Consider the following 14,195-nt stretch of genomic DNA (forward strand, 5'->3'; position numbering starts at 1 on the left):
ACTCAAGAATTTAACATCGCGACCAGAAACAATAGTCCTAGGCATGCCATGCAACCTAACGACTTCTCTAAAGAACAAATCCGCAATGTTTGAAACATCATGGGTTTTATGACAAGCTACAAAATGGGCCATCTTAGAGAATCTATCCACAACAACAAAAATAGAATCCCTCCCCTTCTTAGTCCTAGGCAACCCCAAAATAAAGTCCATAGAAATGTCAATCCAAGTTCTTTTTAAGAATAGCACGCAAAAGTGTTCCCAATTTCTATTGGCAACTTCAGTTTGTCCATCCGTTTGAGGATGACAAGTAGTAGAAAACGACAATTTTGTGCCAAGTTTAACCCATAAAGTATTCCAAAAGTAACTCAAGAATTTAACATCGCGACCAGCAACAATAGTCATAGGCATGCCATGCAACCTAGCGACTTCTCTAAAGAACAAGTCCGCAATGTTTGAAGCATCATGGGTTTTATGACAAGCTATAAAATGTGTAATCTTAGAGAATCGATCCACAACAACAAAAATAGAATACCTCCCCTTCTTAGTCCTATGCAACCCCAAAATAAAGTCCTTAGAAATGTCAATCCAAGTTCTTTTTAAGAATAGCACGCAAAAGTGTTCCCAAAGTTCTATTGTCAACTTCAGTTTGTCCATCCGTTTGAGGATGACAAGTAGTAGAAAACCACAATTTTGTGCCAAGTTTAGCGCATAAAGTCTTCCAAAAGTAACTCAATAATTTAATGTCGCGACCAGAAAACAATAGTCCTAGGCATGCCATGCAACCTAACGACTTCTCTAAAGAACAAATCCGCAATGTTTGAAGCATCATGGGTTTTATGACAAGCTATAAAATGTACCATCTTAGAGAATCTATCAACAACAACAAAAATAGAATCCCCCCCCTTCTTAGTCCTAGGCATCCCCAAAATAAAGTCCATAGAAATGTAAATCAAAGTTCTTTTTAAGAATAGCACGCAAAAGTGTTCCCAATTTCTATTGACAACTTCAGTTTGTCCACCCGTTTGAGGATGACAAGTAGTAGAAAACAACAATTTTGTGCCAAGTTTAGCCCATAAAGTCTTCCAAATGTAACTCAAGAATTTAACATCGCGAACAGAAACAATAGTCCTAGGCATGCCATGCAACCTAGCGACTTCTCTAAAGAACAAATCCGCAATGTTTGAAGCATCATGGGTTTTATGACAAGCTATAAAATGTGTCATCTTCGAGAATCTATCCACAACAACAAAAATAGAATACCTCCCCTTCTTAGTCCTATGCAACCCCAAAATAAAGTCCATAGAAATGTCAATCCAAGTTCTTTTTAAGAATAGCACGCAAAAGTGTTCAGAAAATTCTATTGACAACTTCAGTTTGTCCATCCGTTTGAGCATGACGAGTAGTAGAAAACAACAATTTTGTGCCAAGTTTAGCCCATAAAGTATTCCAAAAGTAACTCAAGAATTTAACATCGCGACCAGAAACAATAGTCCTAGGCATGCCATGCAACCTAACGACTTCTCTAAAGAACAAATCCGCAATGTTTGAAGCATCATGGGTTTTATGACAAGCTATAAAATGTGCCATCTTAGAGAATCTATCCACAACAACAAAAATAGAATCCCTCCCCTTCTTAGTCCTAGGCAACCCCAAAATAAAGTCCATAGAAATGTCAATCAAAGTTCTTTTTAAGAATAGCACGCAAAAGTGTTCCCAAGTTCTATTGACAACTTCAGTTTGTCCATCCGTTTGAGGATGACAAGTAGTAGAAAACAACAATTTTGTGCCAAGTTTAGCCCATAAAGTATTCCAAAAGTAACTCAAGAATTTAACATCGCGAACAGAAACAATAGTCCTAGGCATGCCATGCAACCTAGCGACTTCTCTAAAGAACAAGTCAGCAATGTTTGAAGCATCATGGGTTTTATGACAAGCTATAAAATGTACCATCTTAGAGAATCTATCCACAACAACAAAAATAGAATCCCTCCCCTTCTTAGTCCTAGGCAACCCCAAAATAAAGTCCATAGAAATGTCAATCAAAGTTCTTTTTAAGAATAGCACGCAAAAGTGTTCCAAGTTCTATTGACAACTTCAGTTTGTCCATCCGTTTGAGGATGACAAGTAGTAGAAAACAACAATTTTGTGCCAAGTTTAGCCCATAAAGTATTCCAAAAGTAACTCAAGAATTTAACATCGCGACCAGAAACAATAGTCCTAGGCATGCCATGCAACCTAGCGACTTCTCTAAAGAACAAGTCCGCAATGCTTTGAAGCATCATCGGTTTTATGACAAGCTATAAAATGTACCATCTTAGAGAATCTATCCACAACAACAAAAATAGAATCCCTCCCCTTCTTAGTCCTATGCAACCCCAAAATAAAGTCCATAGAAATGTCAATTAAAGTTCTTTTTAAGAATAGCACGCAAATGTGTTCCCAAAGTTCTATTGCCAACTTCAGTTTGTCCATCCGTTTGAGGATGACAAGTAGTAGAAAACAACAATTTTGTTGCAAGTTTAGCACATAAAGTCTTCCAAAAGTAACTCAATAATTTAACAGTCGCGACCAGAAACAATAGTCCTAGGCATGCCATGCAACCTAACGACTTCTCTAAAGAACAAATCCGCAATGTTTGAAGCATCATCGGTTTTATGACAAGCTATAAAATGTGCCATCTTAGAGAATCTATCCACAACAACAAAAATAGAATCCCTCCCCTTCTTAGTCCTAGGCAACCCCAAAATAAAGTCCATAGAAATGTCAATCCAAGTTCTTTTTAAGAATAGCACGCAAAAGTGTTCCCAAAGTTCTATTGACAACTTCAGTTTGTCCATCCGTTTGAGGATGACAAGTAGTAGAAAACAACAATTTTGTGCCAAGTTTAGCCCATAAAGTATTCCAAAAGTAACTCAAGAATTTAACATCGCGACCAGAAACAATAGTCCTAGGCATGCCATGCAACCTAACGACTTCTCTAAAGAACAAATCCGCAATGTTTGAAGCATCATGGGTTTTATGACAAGCTATAAAATGTGCCATCTTAGAGAATCTATCCACAACAACAAAAATAGAATCCCTCCCCTTCTTAGTCCTAGGCAACCCCAAAATAAAGTCCATAGAAATGTCAATCCAAGTTCTTTTTAAGAATAGCACGCAAAAGTGTTCCCAAAGTTCTATTGACAACTTCAGTTTGTCCATCCGTTTGAGGATGACAAGTAGTAGAAAACAACAATTTTGTGCCAAGTTTAGCCCATAAAGTATTCCAAAAGTAACTCAAGAATTTAACATCGCGACCAGAAACAATAGTCCTAGGCATGCCATGCAACCTAGCGACTTCTCTAAAGAACAAATCCGCAATGTTTGAAGCATCATGGGTTTTATGACAAGCTATAAAATGTGCCATCTTAGAGAATCTATCCACAACAACAAAAATAGAATCCCTCCCCTTCTTAGTCCTATGCAACCCCAAAATAAAGTCCATAGAAATGTCAATCCAAGTTCTTTTTAAGAATAGCACGCAAAAGTGTTCCCAAAGTTCTATTGTCAACTTCAGTTTGTCCATCCGTTTGAGGATGACAAGTAGTAGAAAACAACAATTTTGTGCCAAGTTTAGCCCATAAAGTCTTCCAAAAGTAACTCAATAATTTAACATCGCGACCAGAAACAATAGTCCTAGGCATGCCATGCAACCTAACGACTTCTCTAAAGAACAAATCCGCAATGTTTGAAGCATCATGGGTTTTATGACAAGCTATAAAATGTGCCATCTTAGAGAATCTATCCACAACAACAAAAATAGAATCCCTCCCCTTCTTAGTCCTAGGCAACCCCAAAATAAAGTCCATAGAAATGTCAATCCAAGTTCTTTTTAAGAATAGCACGCAAAAGTGTTCCCAAGTTCTATTGACAACTTCAGTTTGTCCATCCGTTTGAGGATGACAAGTAGTAGAAAACAACAATTTTGTGCCAAGTTTAGCCCATAAAGTCTTCCAAAAGTAACTCAAGAATTTAACATCGCGACCAGAAACAATAGTCCTAGGCATGCCATGCAACCTAGCGACTTCTCTAAAGAACAAATCCGCAATGTTTGAAGCATCATGGGTTTTATGACAAGCTATAAAATGTGTCATCTTAGAGAATCTATCCACAACAACAAAAATAGAATCCCTCCCCTTCTTAGTCCTATGCAACCCCAAAATAAAGTCCATAGAAATGTCAATCCAAGTTCTTTTTAAGAATAGCACGCAAAAGTGTTCCCAAAGTTCTATTGACAACTTCAGTTTGTCCATCCGTTTGAGGATGACAAGTAGTAGAAAACAACAATTTTGTGCCAAGTTTAGCCCATAAAGTATTCCAAAAGTAACTCAAGAATTTAACATCGCGACCAGAAACAATAGTCCTAGGCATGCCATGCAACCTAACGACTTCTCTAAAGAACAAATCCGCAATGTTTGAAGCATCATGGGTTTTATGACAAGCTATAAAATGTGCCATCTTAGAGAATCTATCCACAACAACAAAAATAGAATCCCTCCCCTTCTTAGTCCTAGGCAACCCCAAAATAAAGTCCATAGAAATGTCAATCCAAGTTCTTTTTAAGAATAGCACGCAAAAGTGTTCCCAAAGTTCTATTGACAACTTCAGTTTGTCCATCCGTTTGAGGATGACAAGTAGTAGAAAACAACAATTTTGTGCCAAGTTTAGCCCATAAAGTATTCCAAAAGTAACTCAAGAATTTAACATCGCGACCAGAAACAATAGTCCTAGGCATGCCATGCAACCTAACGACTTCTCTAAAGAACAAATCCGCAATGTTTGAAGCATCATGGGTTTTATGACAAGCTATAAAATGTGCCATCTTAGAGAATCTATCCACAACAACAAAAATAGAATCCCTCCCCTTCTTAGTCCTAGGCAACCCCAAAATAAAGTCCATAGAAATGTCAATCCAAGTTCTTTTTAAGAATAGCACGCAAAAGTGTTCCCAAAGTTCTATTGACAACTTCAGTTTGTCCATCCGTTTGAGGATGACAAGTAGTAGAAAACAACAATTTTGTGCCAAGTTTAGCCCATAAAGTATTCCAAAAGTAACTCAAGAATTTAACATCGCGACCAGAAACAATAGTCCTAGGCATGCCATGCAACCTAGCGACTTCTCTAAAGAACAAATCCGCAATGTTTGAAGCATCATCGGTTTTATGACAAGCTATAAAATGTGCCATCTTAGAGAATCTATCCACAACAACAAAAATAGAATCCCTCCCCTTCTTAGTCCTAGGCAACCCCAAAATAAAGTCCATAGAAATGTCAATCCAAGTTCTTTTTAAGAATAGCACGCAAAAGTGTTCCCAAGTTCTATTGACAACTTCAGTTTGTCCATCCGTTTGAGGATGACAAGTAGTAGAAAACAACAATTTTGTGCCAAGTTTAGCCCATAAAGTATTCCAAAAGTAACTCAAGAATTTAACATCGCGACCAGAAACAATAGTCCTAGGCATGCCATGCAACCTAGCGACTTCTCTAAAGAACAAATCCGCAATGTTTGAAGCATCATCGGTTTTATGACAAGCTATAAAATGTGCCATCTTAGAGAATCTATCCACAACAACAAAAATAGAATCCCTCCCCTTCTTAGTCCTAGGCAACCCCAAAATAAAGTCCATAGAAATGTCAATCCAAGTTCTTTTTAAGAATAGCACGCAAAGTGTTCCCAAAGTTCTATTGACAACTTCAGTTTGTCCATCCGTTTGAGGATGACAAGTAGTAGAAAACAACAATTTTGTGCCAAGTTTAGCCCATAAAGTATTCCAAAAGTAACTCAAGAATTTAACATCGCGACCAGAAACAATAGTCCTAGGCATGCCATGCAACCTAACGACTTCTCTAAAGAACAAATCCGCAATGTTTGAAGCATCATCGGTTTTATGACAAGCTATAAAATGTGCCATCTTAGAGAATCTATCCACAACAACAAAATAGAATCCCTCCCATTCTTAGTCCTAGGCAACCCCAAAATAAAGTCCATAGAAATGTCAATCCAAGTTCTTTTTAAGAATAGCACGCAAAAGTGTTCCCAAAGTTCTATTGACAACTTCAGTTTGTCCATCCGTTTGAGGATGACAAGTAGTAGAAAACAACAATTTTGTGCCAAGTTTAGCCCATAAAGTATTCCAAAAGTAACTCAAGAATTTAACATCGCGACCAGAAACAATAGTCCTAGGCATGCCATGCAACCTAACGACTTCTCTAAAGAACAAATCCGCAATGTTTGAAGCATCATCGGTTTTATGACAAGCTATAAAATGTGCCATCTTAGAGAATCTATCCACAACAACAAAAATAGAATCCCTCCCCTTCTTAGTCCTAGGCAACCCCAAAATAAAGTCCATAGAAATGTCAATCCAAGTTCTTTTTAAGAATAGCACGCAAAAGTGTTCCCAAGTTCTATTGACAACTTCAGTTTGTCCATCCGTTTGAGGATGACAAGTAGTAGAAAACAACAATTTTGTGCCAAGTTTAGCCCATAAAGTATTCCAAAAGTAACTCAAGAATTTAACATCGCGACCAGAAACAATAGTCCTAGGCATGCCATGCAACCTAACGACTTCTCTAAAGAACAAATCCGCAATGTTTGAAGCATCATGGGTTTTATGACAAGCTATAAAATGTGCCATCTTAGAGAATCTATCCACAACAACAAAAATAGAATCCCTCCCCTTCTTAGTCCTAGGCAACCCCAAAATAAAGTCCATTAGAAATGTCAATCCAAGTTCTTTTTAAGAATAGCACGCAAAGTGTTCCCAAGTTCTATTGACAACTTCAGTTTGTCCATCCGTTTGAGGATGACAAGTAGTAGAAAACAACAATTTTGTGCCAAGTTTAGCCCATAAAGTCTTCCAAAAGTAACTCAAGAATTTAACATCGCGACCAGAAACAATAGTCCTAGGCATGCCATGCAACCTAACGACTTCTCTAAAGAACAAGTCCGCAATGTTTGAAGCATCATCGGTTTTATGACAAGCTATAAAATGTGCCATCTTAGAGAATCTATCCACAACAACAAAAATAGAATCCCTCCCCTTCTTAGTCCTAGGCAACCCCAAAATAAAGTCCATAGAAATGTCAATCCAAGTTCTTTTTAAGAATAGCACGCAAAGTGTTCCCAAAGTTCTATTGACAACTTCAGTTTGTCCATCCGTTTGAGGATGACAAGTAGTAGAAAACAACAATTTTGTGCCAAGTTTAGCCCATAAAGTATTCCAAAAGTAACTCAAGAATTTAACATCGCGACCAGAAACAATAGTCCTAGGCATGCCATGCAACCTAACGACTTCTCTAAAGAACAAATCCGCAATGTTTGAAGCATCATCGGTTTTATGACAAGCTATAAAATGTGCCATCTTAGAGAATCTATCCACAACAACAAAAATAGAATCCCTCCCATTCTTAGTCCTAGGCAACCCCAAAATAAAGTCCATAGAAATGTCAATCCAAGTTCTTTTTAAGAATAGCACGCAAAAGTGTTCCCAAAGTTCTATTGACAACTTCAGTTTGTCCATCCGTTTGAGGATGACAAGTAGTAGAAAACAACAATTTTGTGCCAAGTTTAGCCCATAAAGTATTCCAAAAGTAACTCAAGAATTTAACATCGCGACCAGAAACAATAGTCCTAGGCATGCCATGCAACCTAACGACTTCTCTAAAGAACAAATCCGCAATGTTTGAAGCATCATGGGTTTTATGACAAGCTATAAAATGTGCCATCTTAGAGAATCTATCCACAACAACAAAAATAGAATCCCTCCCCTTCTTAGTCCTAGGCAACCCCAAAATAAAGTCCATAGAAATGTCAATCCAAGTTCTTTTTAAGAATAGCACGCAAAAGTGTTCCCAAAGTTCTATTGACAACTTCAGTTTGTCCATCCGTTTGAGGATGACAAGTAGTAGAAAACAACAATTTTGTGCCAAGTTTAGCCCATAAAGTATTCCAAAAGTAACTCAAGAATTTAACATCGCGACCAGAAACAATAGTCCTAGGCATGCCATGCAACCTAACGACTTCTCTAAAGAACAAATCCGCAATGTTTGAAGCATCATGGGTTTTATGACAAGCTATAAAATGTGCCATCTTAGAGAATCTATCCACAACAACAAAAATAGAATCCCTCCCCTTCTTAGTCCTAGGCAACCCCAAAATAAAGTCCATTGAAATGTCAATCAAAGTTCTTTGTTAAGAATAGCACGCCAAAGTGTTCCCAATTTCTATTGACAACTTCAGTTTGTCCATCCGTTTGAAGATGACAAGTAGTAGAAAACAACAATTTTGTGCCAAGTTTAGCCCATAAAGTCTTCCAAAAGTAACTCGAGAATATAACATCGCGACCAGAAACAATAGTCCTAGGCGTTCCATGCAACCTAACGACTTCTCTAAAGAACAAGTCCGCAATGTTTGAAGCATCATCAGTTTTATGACAAGCTATAAAATGTACCATCTTAGAGAATCTTTCCACAACAACAAAAATAGAATCCCTCTGTGGGGACCCCGGGCTCTAAATCTTTTTCTTGGGATTAAATGGATTGTTATTCTAAAATGTGGGTCAATTTTCGCTTTTATATTTAAATCAAAATGTAACTAGACAAGCACAAGTTCTTTATTTAATTTACAACATACAAACATAAAATCTATGTCCTGTTCCGTATGTCCTCAACTAACCAGTAATAAAATACAGTACATAACAAAAGACAACTACTGGTCCGTCTGCTAGGCCCGAGATCTCCACGCTAACACGATCATCTCTGTCTCGACCCAAATCCTGCCCCACCTGTTGTTATGCACACATACAGACATAACAACAGCCGGAAAACCGGTGAGAACACATCCCAGTATAAACATGTGAACATGCATATAAATACTATAAAACATGAAACATGCTGATATGAATGTCATTCATATAAAATCATGAAATGCGAGCCTAATCATGTCTAGATGCGACTCGACTAAAACTCTAGGGATCCCGGTGTGAATAAGACGATCTATCACCTACCCTCCCAATCGGGGTGACGGTACGTCTTATTCCTAGACTTCGGCCTGATCTGTATCCACGTCTACAAAGGGGCGGTGATCTTCCCCTAAGCTGGGATAGAACCGAACATCTAGAAGTCTGCCTGATCTCCAGACTGTCCTATCTTAATGCATGAATACAAAATCTGTAAACAAGCATAATCATCTAATGCAATGTAACATGATCTGTAAACAAAGCATAATAAGAATTGAATACAAGTTCTAATAAACATCTAATGCAATGTAACATGATCTGTAAACAAAGCATAGCGAGATTTGCATACAAGATCTATAAACAATTCTATAATAATAATACCTATATCAAGATATAAACAATAAAACTCGTATGTGGTTTTGGTTGGGAAACTCAAATGTGATCTCATTTGAGTCGTGATTCCCCAAAACAAAACATGTATTATACCTTTCGTCGTAGAATTGCTGTTACAGTCGTGAAGATGAATCTGCAATAGAATGTCTAACACTTTCTAGGAAATGTTTCTTTAACACTTACTAATCAAATGAAATCTCGCGCCTCTATTTATAGACAATGATCGGAAGATCCGATCCACTTCGGACGCTCCGATCTGACACACTTCGGACGCTCCGAACTCACTTCGGACGTTCCGAATCCTGCATGTCTTCCACGTCTCTAGCCAACTGTCTCGGATGATCCGAACTACGATCGGTCGATCCGAACTCTGCATGCCATCCATGTGTCCAGCCACCTGGCTCGGACGCTCCGAACGCCGAACGGACGATCCGAACGCATCGGACGATCCGATCCTGGTTCGGTCCTTCCGGTCTCACCGAAATATAAATAATCCAACATTCTCGATATCGGTCAATCTAATCTCAATAGATATCATTTCTTATTTCTTATGGTTATGTACAATCTTCACAACATATCTATGAATTCGTACATGTCAATCATTGCTCTGGGCATTACATTTCTCCCCCTCTAAGACAGAAGTTCGTCCTCGAACTGAAGTAACCATACAAAGTATCTAAAACAGTTTGATAATCTAAAACTGAATACATACTCATATCATATAAATAACTCGGGGTGTTTCTGCCTCATGTTTTCTTCCGTTTCCCACGTCGCTTCCTCAATGCCATGTCGACTCCACTGAACTTTCACAAGTGGAATGGTCTTCGTTCTGAGCTGTTTGTCCTTTCGATCAAGAATCTGTATCGGTCGTTCTATATAGCTCAAGGTTTGATCAAGTTCAGCTTCGTTCGGTTGAATAACATGAGAAACATCTGGCATATATCTGCGTAACATTGATACATGAAATACGTCATGTATTCCGGATAAAGAAGGAGGAAGAGCAAGTCGATAAGCTCGATCGCCAATCTTTTCAAGAATCTCGTACGGACCAATGTATCGAGGAGATAGCTTCCCACGTTTGCCAAATCGCACAACGCCTCTAAAAGGAGAAATTTTCAAGAATACCCTATCTCCTACCTCAAATACTAACGGTCTACGTCTGATATTGGCGTACTTTGCTTGCCTATCCTGTGCTGTCTTCATTCTTTTCTGAATAACCTTTACCTTCTCAGTCATGTCACGAATCATATCTGGCCCAAGTTCTGGTACTTCTGAAACATCATCCCAATATAGCGGAGATCTGCACCTCTTGCCATACAAAGCTTCAAACGGTGCCATCTCAATGCTCGTCTGATAGCTATTATTGTACGAGAATTCGCAAAGAGGTAGGGAATCTTGCCAACTAATGCCAAAATCTAGCACGACGGCTCTCAACATATCCTCTAATGTCTGGATAGTCCGTTCTGACTGTCCGTCTGTCTGAGGATGGTAAGCAGTGCTAAGGTGTAAGGTCGTACCTAACGCCTGCTGTAAACTGTGCCAGAAGTGTGAAGTGAATCGTGGATCACGATCTGATACGATAGACTTCGGCACTCCATGCAATCTGACTACCTCACGAATATAAATCTCCGCCATCTGATCCTGTCTATACGTCATTCTATAAGGGATGAAACAAGCAGATTTGGTCAATCTGTCAATAATGACCCAAATCGCATCGCAACCTCTGGATGATCGAGGTAACTTCGTCACGAAATCCATGGAAATGTGGTCCCATTTCCATTCTGGAATGGATAAACTCTGAAGTAAACCCCCCGGCTTCTTCCTCTCGGCCTTCACCTGTTGGCAGTTCAAGCATTTAGACACAAATTCGGCAATGTCTGACTTCATTTGTTTCCACCAGAATTGGGTCTTCAAGTCATTGTACATCTTCCTGCCACCAGGATGAATGCTGAACCGACTACAATGTGCCTCTGTCAGAATCTGCTGCCTCAAATCTGCAACATCTGGCACAACTAGACGGTTATTCACGTACAACACATGATCTCGTACCTGATATTCTGATACATGCCCTGATCTGACCATTTGGATTGATCTTTGCACATTCTGATCAGTTTTTTGTGCTTCCTTAATCCTCATAATCAAATTGGGCTCAACTTGGATCGTAAAGAGTCGTAGTGGCTTACTATCTGTATCAAATTCTAATCCAGACATACAGCAATTTTCAACTAACTTGTTAACACCTATCGTCGATAAGGACAATGAACATACCTTACGACTCAAGGCATCTGCTGCTGCATTTGACTTACCTGGATAATATTTGATTTCACAGTCAAAGTCTTTCAGAAGATCTAGCCATCTACGTTGCCTCATATTCAATTCTGATTGAGAAAATAGGTACTTTAAGCTCTTGTGATCGGAAAAGATCTCAAATTTCTCGCCATAGAGATAATGACGCCAAATCTTTAATGCAAACACGATAGCCGCCAATTCAAGATCATGAATGGGGTATCGAACTTCATGTGGCTTCAATTGTCTCGAGGCGTATGCGATCACATGACCTCGCTGCATAAGAACACATCCCAAACCTCTATGAGAAGCATCACAATATACAACAAAATCACCTGTACCTGAAGGTATCGTCAATACTGGAGCACTGGTCAGCCTTTTCTTCAATTCAACAAAGCTAGACTCACACTCCTCTGACCAAACAAATGGTGCATTCTTTTGTGTTAATTGAGTTATTGGTTTTGCAATACTGGAGAAATCTTTGATAAATCTTCTGTAGTATCCGGCTAAGCCCATGAAACTGCGTATTTCTGGTACAGAAGTCGGTCTCGACCAACTAATCACAGCTTCCACTTTACTCGGATCAACAGAAATACCATCTCCAGAAATGATATGTCCTAAGAAGACAACTCTATTCAACCAAAACTCACACTTTGACAATTTAGCATACAGTCGCTCGTTTCTCAACGTCTGCAAAACAATTCTGAGATGCTCTGCATGCTCATTTCTGTTCTTCGAATACACCAAAATGTCATCAATGAAGACAATCACAAATTCATCTAGATATCTCTGAAACACTTGGTTCATCAAGCCCATAAATACCGCAGGAGCATTTGTTAAACCAAAAGGCATGACAATAAATTCGTAATGTCCATACCTGGTTCGAAACGCTGTCTTTGGTATGTCTATATCTCGAACTCTGAGCTGATGATAACCAGAACGTAAATCAATCTTAGAATAGACCGAGGATCCCTGCAACTGATCAAATAGGTCATCGATCCTAGGCAAAGGATATTTATTCTTGATCGTTGCCTTGTTCAACTGCCGGTAATCGATACACAACCGCATCGACCCATCTTTCTTTCGCACGAACAGCACCGGAGCGCCCCAAGGAGATACACTAGGTCTGATATATCCCTTGGCTAGAAGATCTTCTAATTGTGCTTTCAATTCTTTGAGTTCGATGGGTGCCATCCTATATGGAGCTCTCGAAATAGGTACGGTACCTGGCGCAAGTTCAATGCTGAAATCTACCTCACGAACCGGAGGTAATCCTGGGATCTCATCTGGAAAAATATCTGGAAATTCCCGTACTACTGGCAGATCTGCCAATGCCGGGCTCGACTTCTGCATATCTACAGCATAAACAAAGAAACCATCCGCTCCTTTCTGTAACAGTCTGTTCATAGTAAGAGCCGAAATCAAGGGAATCCGAGATCTGGAACCCTTCCCGTAGAATTTCCACTCGTCTGTCATCTCGGGTCTGAATCTGACAATCTTGTGGAAACAATCCACGGTGGCTCTGTACTTCGTTAGCATGTCAATACCGACTATACAATCAAAATCAGCTAGACCCAACACTATACAATCTAGGTCAATCTCATGCCCCTCAAACTGTAGAATGCAATGTCTAACCGTAGTTACAGATATTAATCCACTTCCCAACGGAGAATTAATAGACACAACGTCTAACAAAGACTCAACAGGCAATGAATGCAACAATGCAAATCGTTCTGAGATGAATGTATGCGATGCACCTGTATCTATCAAGATATAAGCAGGATAACCATAAAGGAGACAGTTACCTGCTATAACATCATCTGGTGCATCTTGTGCTTGCTCCTCTGTCAACGCAAACACTTGGGCCTGTTGCCTCGGAGGTTGAGTCACAGTCTGACTACCTCGGCCTCTGGGTGGAGTCGGTGCTGGTGGAGGCTGAAAAGAGTGAACCGACGATGCCTGCCGCTCAAACTGAGGTACTGAACCGGATGCTCTTCCACTCTGGCCTTGCTGTACACCTCTCTGTGGACAGACTTTGGCAAAATGCCCCGGTTGCCTACAAATGTTGCATCGGCCTGTAACTCCTTGGCACTGTTCAGTCGCATGCCTACCTCCACAATTATTGCAATATACACCTGAAGTCCTTGAACTTTGATCAAAACCAGTCTGTCTTGATCCGCTGGAGCTGGATGAACTGCTCCCAGGTCGCTTAAACTGCTTCCCCTTCGCCTTCAACTGTTCTTTGCGTCCACTACCACTACCACCACTTTCGAATCGAGGAGGAGGAACTTGGGATGGAGGTAGTGGCGGTCTCGGACTCGGTGCAACATACGGAGCACTCCGTTGTCTAAGCAATCCTGCTTCAGCTCCTTTGGCACGATTCAATGCATCCGAGAAGTTATCGGGTCTCCCAGTATTGACCAACGTAAAGATATCTGGATTCAGGCCATTTATAAACTGATCCGCCATGGCCTCGTCATTTCCTGAAACATGGGGTGCAAAACGAAGCAAAGAAGA

This window comes from Primulina eburnea, unplaced genomic scaffold (genome assembly GCF_022965805.1).
Source record: "Primulina eburnea isolate SZY01 unplaced genomic scaffold, ASM2296580v1 ctg424_ERROPOS6267910+, whole genome shotgun sequence".
Classification (NCBI taxonomy): domain Eukaryota; kingdom Viridiplantae; phylum Streptophyta; class Magnoliopsida; order Lamiales; family Gesneriaceae; genus Primulina; species Primulina eburnea.